The 12,061-nt window shown below is 44.8% G+C and overlaps 1 long non-coding RNA gene across 1 annotated transcript; it reads right to left on the bottom strand.

Moving 5' to 3' along the window:
- Positions 1–2,148: 2,148 nt before the first annotated feature.
- Positions 2,149–3,706, bottom strand: LOC115204890 (uncharacterized). Its single transcript, XR_003880506.1, has 3 exons — positions 3,654–3,706; positions 2,660–2,769; positions 2,149–2,543 (listed from the first exon to the last, which is right to left on the bottom strand). It is a non-coding gene; the product is annotated as an uncharacterized LOC115204890 (long non-coding RNA).
- Positions 3,707–12,061: the final 8,355 nt, after the last annotated feature.

Raw genomic sequence — 12,061 nt, 5'->3', positions numbered from 1 at the left:
ACCCCCTCAGACCCTTTACTCAGCAGCAGCGATTACAGCCTCGAGTCTTATTGGTTATGTTGCTTCAAGCTTGGCACACCTGTATTTGGGGAGTTTCTCCCATTCTTCTCTGCAAATCCTCTCAAGCTCTGTCAGGTTGGATGGGGAGCAGTGCTGCACAGATATTTTCAGGTCTCTCCAGAGATGGTCGATCGGGTTCAAGTCTGTGCTCTGGCTGGGCCACTCAAGGACATTCAGAGACTTGTCCCAAAGCCTGCATTGTCTTGGCTGTATGCTTAGGGTTGTTGTCCTGTTGGAAGGTGAACCTTCGCCCCAGTCTGACGTCCTGAGAGCTCTGGAGCAGGTCTCATCAAGGACCTCTCTGTATTTTGCTCTGTTCATCTTTATCTAGATCCTGCCTAGTCTCCCAGTCCCTGCCACTGAAAAACATCCCCACAGCATGATTCTGCCACCACCATGCTTCACCATAGAAATGGTGCCAAGTTTCCTCCAGACGTGACGCTTGGCATTCAGGCCAAAGAGTTCAATCTTGGTTTCATCAGACCAGAGAATCTTGTTTCTCATGGAGAGTCCTTTAGGTGCCTTTTGGCAAACTCCAAGCGGGCTTTCATGTGCCTTTAACTGAGAGTGGCTTTTGTCTGGCCACTCTACCATAAAGGCTTGATTGGAGGAGTGCTGCAGAGACGATTGTCCTTCTGGAAGATTCTTTCATCTCCACAGAGGAGCTCTGGAGCTCTGTCAGAGGTCCCATCGGGTTCTTGGTCACCTCCCTGACCAAGGCCCTTCTCCCCCGATTTCTCAGTTTGGCCGGGCGGCCAGCTCTAGGAAGAGTCTTGCTTGTTCCAAACTTCTTTCATTTAAGAATGATGGAAGCCACTGTGTTCTTGGGGGACCTTCAATCCTGCAGACATTTTTTGGTACCTTTCCCCAGATCTGTGCCTCGACACAATCCTGTCTCGGAGATCTACGGACAATTCCTTCGACCTCATGGTTAAGATTTTGCTCTGACATGCACTGTCAACTGTGGGACCTTATATAGATACCTTTCCAAATCAGGACCAATCAAATCAAATAAAATGTTAGTCAACTGAGTCAAATACAACAGGTGTAGACTTTACTGTGAAATGCTTACTTACAAGCCCTTAACCAACAATGCAGTTCAAGAAATAGACAAAAATAAACAAGGCTATATACAGGTACCGAGTTAATGTGCGGGGGTACTTGTTAGCCAAGATCATTTGTAAAGCAACTATGCAAAGGAGAAGGGGGGGTAGCAGAGAGAACGGTCTATGACTTGGGTGACTGGAGGTTGACAATATTTTGGGCTTTCCTGTCAGGAATCTTGGCCCCAGTGATGTAGTGGGCTGTACGCATTACTCTGTAGCTCCTTACGGTCAGATGCCGAGCAGTTGCCAGGCGGTGATGCAACTGGTCAGGATGCGCTCGATGGTGCAGCTGTAGAATCTTTTCAGTCTCCTGGGGGAAAAGGTGTTGTCGTACCCCCTTCACATCGGTCTTGCTGTGTTTGGGCAATAGTTCGTTGATGTGGACACCAAGGAACATGCAACTCAACTCGCTCCACGTTAATGGGGGCCTGTTCAGCTCCTTTGTCTGCAATTGAATTTACCACAGGTGGACTCCATCAAGTTGTAGAAACAAAGGATGATCAATGGAAAAAAGATGCACCCAAGCGCAATTGAGACTCATAGCAAAGGATTTGAATACTTATGCAAATACATTCTCAATAAATTCTAAAACTGTTTTCACTTTGTCATTATGGGGTGTGTAGATTGATAAGGGAGTTTAATACATTTTAGAATAAGGCTGTAACAAAGTGAAAAGTCAAGGGGTCTGAATACTTTCCAAATGCACTGCAACTTCCTCAACCTTACCAAGTCCTAGTCATCTGCCTTTGAGGTGATTTCCTCAATGTTTTGGAAAGTGTAGGTTATGTTGTGGGATTTTAGCATGTGATGCCAGCTGCGTAGTATAGGCCAACATTTGTGCAAGCTTTTCTTCTGTAAGCTATACCAGTCTCAGGCCTCTGTGCTTACACTGCTCCTCTGCAGCCACAAGATGACGCTATTTAAACAATTCTCCAGTGAAACTCAAATCTTGAGAAAATAGCTTTATTCACTTTTTATTATTTGAGAACACAGAACAAAATGAAAGGTCAACAGCCCAAAATAGAAAAAGTACAAAATATAGTATAAAGTTAAACAGAAGTAGTAGCTTTCCACTGGTTACAGACGTCAATTCAACATCTATTCCACGTTGGTTCAACGTAATTTCATTGAAATGACATGGAAACATTGATTCAACCAGTGTGTGCCCTGTGGTTGTTCATTAGACTGCTTTGACATCGACTTGGTGTTTAACAATGAGTGAAGGGACATCAGACCTTATAACAGTGCATGAGTCCTGACTCCGAGCTGGTCCCATATGGACTCAGAGGGCGTCTGAGACAGGGAGTCAGATACCAGCAGAGATCGCGGTTCTCATCGGTGATGGCCTCATTCTGACTGGGGACAGCACGCCTCTTCCTGTGAATTAACCAATGGGACAATATGGTGAGATAAGTCCATGCACTTTTCACATTTACTTTGCAATGGTTTAAGCAGATTTGGTCATAAGCTTAACTGATCTTATCAGTTCTCACATGAACTCAAGCCTGTCACAAGAGGTAGTTGAACCTGGATGTCCTCAACAGTTGTGGTGCGGCCAAAGCTGTTCCGCACCTTCCCGACAAACAGCGCTGGCTCACAGAACCTATACATAGAATCATTTTACATTCAAGTTGAGTTAATTGAAGTGACTAAATAGCAATACAAACAATTAGCCTGCTCCCAAAATTGGTATATTCTATTCACATTTAGTAAACACAGTAATGGTAGTTATGATAAAGAGATATAGGCTCATGCTGGGCAACTGTGCTGCAGATGACAGCAAGGAGCGGGAGGATTCTGGTGGTCATGTGTTCAAGCTTTGGTCTTCTCTGCTGGTACAGTACAACTGTTGGTAGAGATGAGTCTGTCTGATGTGAAGAGTGAGTAGTTGAGAGAAGTGGCCTCATATACACATCTCAAAAGCCTTTGTGTTGAGGAAATTACCCTCTTTAATGGAAACTGTCATATCTGCTCCTGCCACGCCCCCTAATGCTCATTCGGTGTCTCCTTGGCCTGCCACCACTCCCCTGGTACTCTCTCCCTCTGTGTGTGTGTGATTGTGTGGGCGGAGACAGGTGTGCTGGAGTCAGAGCAGATCCCCACCAGCTGCAACCTGTTCCATAATCAAGACGGCTACAAATACTCAGTCCTGCCACTTCCACACAGCCAGATTGCAATCTCTGCTCAGTCAGTCTACTTTTCTAGCTGTTTTACTATTCAGATCCTGTGCTTATTTTCCTTGCCTGACACCTTCTCTCCGCTACAGTTCTGCCCACTGACTCTGGTCCCTGTCTCCAGTCCCACATATCGTCATCCTGCTACTGTCCTGGATTCCCCACTCTAATAGCCCCTTGGCTTCCCCGCTGGACCTGCTTACCCTGTCTCAACCCCTCTCGCTCCAGCCTCAGTCTCCGCACCTAGTTTCCAGCAACCCACCCAAGCTTCCCCTGACCTGCACTTCATCTCCCCCTGTGTGTCAATAAATACCTTGGTTACTTCAGCCCAGTCTGCTCTTGGGTTCCACTCCGCATAACAGTACGATCTGGCCATGTGGAAGTGGCAGGACTGAGTATTTGTAGAGGTCTTGATTATGGAACAGGTTGCAGCTGGTGGGGATCTGCTCTGACTCCAGCACACTTGTCTCCGCCCACACAATCTCTCACACACACACTCACACACACACACACACACACACACACACACACACACACACACACACACACACACACACACACACAGAGAGAGAGAGGGAGAGAGCACTGGGGGAGTGGCGGCAGGTCAAGGAGACACTGGATGAGCACTAGAGGGTGTGGCAGGAGCAGATGTGACAAACTGAAACTAGCAACAGCAAGAAAAGGCCCCCTTTCTTATACACCGACTTCACTCCTCTCTCTGCAACCTCACTTATTATCAAGTTTTAGGGTGGATAATAATAATGATTATTTTTTTTAGGATTTCTAGGAGTTAATTTGGCTTTGAGTCACTTTAAATCCTAGTTGAATATATTGTTTAGTTAGATGAAAGGAACTAATTGCCCTTGTTGATGTGGTTCATATCCCTAATATCAGTTACTGGGAAGTTACAAAACACTAGGAACACCTGCTCTTTCCATGACAAAGACTGACCAGGTGAATCCAGGTGAAAGCAAATGATCTCTTATTAATGTCACCTGTTAAATCCACTTCAATCAGTGTAGATGAAGGGGAGGAGACAGGTTAAAGAAGGATTTTTAATCCTTGAGACAATTGAGACATGGATTGTGTTTGTGTGCCGTTCAGAGGGTGAATGGGCAAGACAAAAGATTTAAATGCCTTTGAACAGGGTTTGGTAGTAGGTGCCAGGCGTACTGGTTTGTGTCAAGAACTGCAACGCTGCTGGGTTTTTCAACAGTTTCCCTTGTGTATCAAGAATGGTCCACCACCAAAAAGAGTCCATGCCCTAACTAATTGAGGCTGTTCTGAGGGCAAGAAGGGGTGCAACTCAATATTAGGATATTAATATTGTTCTTAATGTTTTGTCCACTCAGTGCATATACGTATATGTCTTTAATATATAATATTTGTATTGATTCTTTCTAATTTCTCAGTATTACAGTGATGTTAATTTAGTCTGTTAAGTGACTGAATAGAATAAATTAGGAACTTAATGAATAGAAATATAATCTCAACCGCTAGAACTACTATGTTTATGAATGGGATGTACAGTATTTTCAATTATCATATGCATTATACACTGCTCAAAAAAATAAAGGGAACACTTAAACAACACAATGTAACTCCAAGTCAATCACACTTCTGTGAAATCAAACTGTCCACTTAGGAAGCAACACTGATTGACAATACATTTCACATGCTGTTGTGCAAATGGAATAGACAACAGGTGGAAATTATAGGCAATTAGCAAGACACCCCCAATAAAGGAGTGGTTCTGCAGGTGGTAACCACAGACCACTTCTCAGTTCCTATGCTTCCTGGCTGATGTTTTGGTCACTTTTGAATGCTGGCGGTGCTTTCACTCTAGTGGTAGCATGAGACGGAGTCTACAACCCACACAAGTGGCTCAGGTAGTGCAGCTCATCCAGGATGCCACATCAATGCGAGCTGTGGCAAGAAGGTTTGCTGTGTCTGTCAGCGTAGTGTCCAGAGCATGGAGGCGCTACCAGGAGACAGGCCAGTACATCAGGAGACGTGGAGGAGGCCGTAGGAGAGCAACAACCCAGCAGCAGGACCGCTACCTCCGCCTTTGTGCTAGGAGGAGCACTGCCAGAGCCCTGCAAAATGACCTCCAGCAGGCCACAAATGTGCATGTGTCTGCTCAAACGGTCAGAAACAGACTCCATGAGGGTGGTATGAGGGCCCGACGTCCACAGGTGGGGGTTGTGCTTACAGCCCAACACCGTGCAGGACGTTTGGCATTTGCCAGAGAACACCAAGATTGGCAAATTCGCCACTGGTGCCCTGTGCTCTTCACAGATGAAAGCAGGTTCACACTGAGCACGTGACAGACGTGACAGAGTCTGGAGACGCCGTGGAGAACGTTCTGCTGCCTGCAACATCCTCCAGCATGACCGGTTTGGCGGTGGGTCAGTCATGGTGTGGGGTGGCATTTCTTTGGGAGGCCGCCCAGCCCTCCATGTGCTCGCCAGAGGTAGCCTGACTCCATTAGGTACCAAGATGAGATCCTCAGACCTCTTGTGAGACCATATGCTGGTGCGGTTGGCCCTGGGTTCCTCCTGATGCAAGACAATGCTAGACCTCATGTGGCTGGAGTGTGTCAGCAGTTCCTGCAAGAGGAAGGCATTGATGCTATGGACTGGCCCGCTCATTCCCCAGACCTGAATCCAATTGAGCACATCTGGGACATCATGTCTCGCTCCATCCACTAACGCCACATTGCACCACAGACTGTCCAGGAGTTGGCGGATGCTTTAGTCCAGGTCTGGGAGAAGATCCCTCAGGAGACCATCCGCCACCTCATCAGGAGCATGCCCAGGCGTTGTAGGGAGGTCATACAGGCACGTGGAGGCCACACACACTATTGAGCCTCATTTTGACTTGTTTTAAGGACATTACATCAAAGTTGGATCAGCCTGTAGTGTGGTTTTCCACTTTAATTTTGAGTGTGACTCCAAATCCAGACCTCCATGGGTTGATAAATTGGATTTCCATTGATTATTTTTGTGTGATTTTGTTGTCAGCACATTCAACTATGTAAAGAAAAAAGTATTTAATAAGATTATTTCTTTCATTCAGATCTAGGATGTGTTGTTTAAGTGTTCCCTTTATTTTTTTGAGCAGTATATTTAATGTCATACTTTTTTGTCTGGGATGTGGGTGTTAGAAAGTTTTGTGTTTGTTGCGTGCGTGCCTTGCATGTTTTCATGGCTGTGAGGAGGGGGTGTTTTAGACCGTTCCATTGTGATGGTGGTCTTAGCTAGCCTGGCTAACATGACCATACAGCGAGGAAGAGCTGTTACTCACTGGTCTGGAAAGGATTCCGTTTGTTAACTCAATATTCACAAAACAATTGAGCGGGTGCATAGTTCTCTCAAGTGTTTTTTTTATGATTATTTTTATCTGCTGGGTTGAGACGTCTTGTTGTTGTCCTCCACGGTGAAATTGGAGGGGGACTATGGATCCGTCTCGGTCGGTTCGTACGTCTCAGACGCCACTGGACAGATTTTGATGAAACTTGGGTGAATTATGCATTTTGCCGGAGAGATCCAGGTATTTACAAAAATACTCTGATTGGCCCAAGAGGGGCTCTCTAGTAATCAACTGAAATTCCAAACTTTGAAAATTCCTATCTCCTGTCTTGTTTGAGCTACTGACATGAAATGTTTTACACATATGCATCTCCTCGTGAGAAACAAGTTTCCCATAAGGACCTTGATTTTGTAAAAAAAATTCTCTGTCACTAATCCACACAACAGTTTGAACAAATGTCACTAATCCTGGTTAAGAATTGAAAATCCAACCATTGTAATGGAAGGGGGCAGCACTCTGGAGCTGTGTGTGGTTGTCCATGGGGGTGTTTGAATGAGAAAGACTGGAGGAGAACCAACCAGTAAAAACACAGCCACATTCATTGTCAACGCATCGTGCCGACAAAATCAAAACTCCCTTTCCAGACTCTGAAGTCAGGAAGACTTTGAGTTTGGTATCAGCCAGTCCAGTTCTTTGCAGCGCTGCTCTCATCAGACCACTAGTCAACAGAGCCAGTGTGGTTAACACCTCTAGTGTCTCTGAAGCTGTGGCTCTTTCCTGCGTGAAAAGCTTTACAATTCTCACCTTTCTATTCCCTCTCATAAAATGTGAAACCTCATGTGACATGCATTTTTACACCATGAGTACATGTTCTGGGTTAAGGTCAGTTGACAAACAGAACTTTGCCTCTAGCTCACATTGTGTGTATGCTTGATTCATTGTAATTGTGTTTCAATCCATTGCATAGTATTTTGAGACTAATTATCATTTTGACTGAGATCACATTCACAGCAACAACCTGGGAAATAGTTAAACAGGGATGAATGAGTCATTTGGAAGCTGGGAATGATTAGGTGGCCAGATTGGGAATTTAGCCAGGACATCAGGGTTAACATCCCTACTCTTACAATAAGTGCCATGGGGTCTTTAGTGTCCACAGCAAGTCAGGACACCCTATAACATCCCAGCACAGGGCAATCTGGGGCAAGAGTGCCTCCTACTGGCCCTCCAACAGCACTTCCAAGCAACATCTGGTCTTCCATCCAGGGGCCAACCCTGCTTAGCTTCAGAGGCAAGCAAGGAGTGGGATGCAAGGTGGTATGCTGCTGACAAGTTATGCGCATTAATGTTAATGACTTGGAGCTACTATGAAGAGACCCTTGTCTTTCGGTCTTCATTCATTCTTTTTTCTCCCTGTCTCTTTAAAAAAAAGTTTTGGGTAAAAGTTATACTGTCACAAATGTAGAGATAATATCCCCAGAAAGATGGGGAATTAATTAGTTTCAGGTCCTGTTTTTGGTCTGTAGTTGCAGAGTGAGCGCAGTTCAGGACTAAAAGGGAATGCCTTTTTTGGTGCCATCCTGGGTGAAAAGGAGTCTGGAACATGCTATGGGAAGTGAAGTGTAGATGGAGTTTCACAGGAAGTGACATGACAGTTTAGAGAAAGTCAAATGAGATGCCTAATGTCTCTGGAGGTCAACCAACACCAAGGTTATGGGAGAGTGGGGAAAGAGACTTATGGCCAGCTGATATAGCGCAATGTTAAAGTAAACATTAAGGTCATTTAGCAGGCACTTTTATTCAAAGCTTCACATATAACACAGATTGTTGGTTTCAGTGGATGTGTATGCAAGATCAAACCCATAACTTTGGTGATGTACGCAAGCACCGTGATTTGACCAACTGAGACATTGGAATGAGATGAGAATGACATCTCCACATGGTCAACACTGGAAAGGAAAGGAAAAGGGGATACCTAGTCAGTTGTACAACTGAATGCATTCAACTGAAATGTGTCTTTCACATTTAACCCAACCCCTCTGAATCAGAGAGGTGCGGGGGGGGGCTGCCTTAATCGACATCCACGTCTTTCGGCAGGGAAAGTACCTAAACAAAGCCCATTCTGACTGAGGAGGCCTGTGGTGAAGTAAGTTTAGCCACTAGCCACACACTGCCTTTATACATTTAAGATAATTAGGGTCTCTCATATGCTCTAGAGGCACTTCATCATGATGTAAAAGCACTTCATAATGACCACCTATAGGGGGTTTTGATTTGGAATTAGGCTTTAGACGCTGACAGCTGCTTCCTGCCTTGAATGTTCACATTGCTCTTAAAAAGCAGTGCTATGAACAAAAGTGTATTTGACGCACTTTCCATTAAAGCTACAGTAGAGACAGCATGCATGATTTGAGGGTATGTGTGTGTCATATCTCTCAAATCTCATGTAGTTCAGTTTTTCATCCCGACTTGGTTTTCTATTCAGATAGAAAAGGCCTTAGAGAGTTGCTGTGGGCCGATGTAGTCGTAGCTAACCCTGCTCTTTCTCCACTGTAGGCTGCCTTCTGTCAGGTCACACTTCTATGTTAGATACCAGTGAATATTTCATGTTTTTCTTTTATAGCGATGCAAAGTGTACGTATCCGGCCCGCCAGTTATAGATGAGCAAAGGTACACGATGCTCCTGCTGTCTCATTCTGATGAGAGAGGGGAGAAACATTTCAAAAGGAGGATGAGGTCATACTTAGAAATTGTTTGCTTCGTTTGTATTGCAGTGCCATATCAAGAACAATAATCATTTTCAAAAAGGCATACACGTCAAACTAAAACAGTGATGTTTTTAAAGTGTCTATTATCTTTTTGGACTAATACCATATAGGTAACTGTCTGCTGTTATTGGAAACATCTTAAATGTCACTTGACATTTGACACTCACCTAGTGTCACAGAATACTTCGTGCTGTTGTAAGGAGGACCAAGGCGCAGCGGAAGTGTGGATACTCATATTTTAATTTTCAAAAAAGGAGTAGAGCATCCACTGAAAAAACAATAAACACCACAGTGACAGTCTTACAGGCATACAAAACGCAGTGTAAAAACAACCACCCACAACCCCAAAGAAAAACACACACACCTATATAGGACTTCCAATCAAAGGCAACTATACACACTTGCCTTCAATTGGAAGTCCCAATCATCCACACAAACATTCCCAACACAAACATGCCACGTCCTGACCCCAAAACTAAAACACTAGTTCCATCTGCTGGTCAGGACGTGACACCTAGCTCAAAACAAACGCAGGATATCAGTATCAGCATCATCAGTATAAAGCTGACCACAGCTCCAATCCAAACCACTACACAGCAAAAGCCCTCTTCCTATACAGAAACCACAGAGAATGAAAACACAGAGGAACACTTAGCTAGAGCGTCATCATCTCTTCCCCCACAGACCAGTAAGGAGAGGGCAGATTATTATTGCTCTAATTATGGATGTGACTGTGTAAGCGATTCACTGTATTATGAAAGTATTACTTAAGTATTTTATATTTTCGTATAGACATATACATTCCTACCTCATTCAAAAAGCATGTTCCCATGGTATATCGAATGTATAAAACCACATGTGCAATGTACTGTACTTCAAGCATTGTTTACTGTAACTGTGAAAGAAAATACCAATAAAAAGAACTGGACTGAAATGTGTGTTTTCATCTAATAGATAACAAATGACCAAAAACACAAGGTCAGTCAAAACACAAACATAATGTACGTCAGTCACCTTATCTCATTCCTTTTTTGGACGGGGTTGATCAGGTTGCACAAACAGTGTGTGTGTGCGTGTGCGTATGCCTGCCAGGGCAGTTGTTGTCTGTGGTGTATGCTTAGCCTGTGTGTGCTTGTGCATGTGTAATACTCCTCTTCTCATTCTGTGGAGAAAATAGTTTTGTCCTGCTTCTCTCTGACTACAAGTGGAGCCATTTGCTTTGTATATACAGTGAATAAATGTAGAGCCATAAACCTGCTTGTAGAGACCATTTACTAAGTATCATCATAACTGTAGCATCATTCATGAACCCGTCTGAGTGTTATGTCTCTTATCTTATCAGGAGTCCTCAGGCTAACCTCTGTTGGTTCATTCTTACCAGGGTTGGTTAATGAACCCGTCTGAGTGTTATGTCTCCTATCTTATCAGGAGTCCTCAGGCTAACCTCTGTTGGTTCATTCTTACCAGGGTTGGTTAATGAACCCGTTTGAGTGTTATGTCTCCTATCTTATCAGGAGTCCTCAGGCTAACCTCTGTTGTTTCATTCTTACCAGGGTTGGTTAATGAACCTGTCTGAGTGTTATGTCTCCTATCTTATCAGGAGTCCTCAGGCTAACCTCTGTTGGTTCATTCTTACCAGGGTTGGTTAATGAACCTGTCTGAGTGTTATGTCTCTTATCTTATCAGGAGTCCTCAAGCTAACACCGGCTCAACCTTGACCCTAGCCTCATGTCCACACCCCGGCTCAACATTGACCCTAGCTTCATGTCCACACCCCGGCTCAACCTTGACCCTAGCCTCATGTCCACACCCCGGCTCAACCTTGACCCTAGCCTCATGTCCACACCCTGGCTCAACCTTGACCCTAGCCTCATGTCCACACCCCGGCTCAACCTTGACCCTAGCCTCATGTCCACACCCTGGCTCAACCTTGACCCTAGCCTCATGTCCACACCCCGGCTCAACCTTGACCCCAGCCTCATGTCCACACCCCGGCTCAACCTTGATCCTAGCTTCATGTCCACACCCCGGCCCAGAAAGGCCCAACGGCCCAGAAAGGCCCAAAGGCCCAGAAAGGCCCAAAGGCTCAAAAAGGCCCAAAGGCCCAAAAAGGCCCAGCTCTGCCCTGGATCATTCATGGGCATACAGGGCAAGACATTATGCCGGACAAGAGGCACTTTGATTGGGATTCAGAGAATGGCTTACACCCTTAAAGGTAAAAGGCCCCAAAACAACTGGCTGTGTTTTTTAAAATGATTTTTTAAAATTATATTTCATCCATATAGGGGGGTACCAGACCTCCATGCCCACTATGGGAGCACGTCACTACTGGGAAAAGTCACTTGAGGGCGCCATTGGTCTATTTATGGAGGTTTTGACAAAATCTCCAAATATCACTCTAAGTCTCCAATTCAGGCTATGTTATACTTCTCAAAAATTGCACTATGTCTTATTTTTGGGTTACCCGATTTTCAAAAACGTTTTAAAATCATTTAGGGGGGATCCAGGCCTCACTGCCCACCATGGGAGCACCCCACTACGGGCCCAAATCAATGGGGGCTGCCCCTAGTGATTTATGGAGGTTTTTAAAAAATCTTCAGAAAATTGACAGACATCTCTGTTCATTGCACTTTTTGTTTGG

The sequence above is a fragment of the Salmo trutta genome, chromosome 13 (assembly GCF_901001165.1).
Source record: "Salmo trutta chromosome 13, fSalTru1.1, whole genome shotgun sequence".
NCBI lineage: Eukaryota > Metazoa > Chordata > Actinopteri > Salmoniformes > Salmonidae > Salmo > Salmo trutta.
Note: the sequence above shows the minus strand (reverse complement) of the source record. Positions and strands in the feature narration are given on the sequence as shown.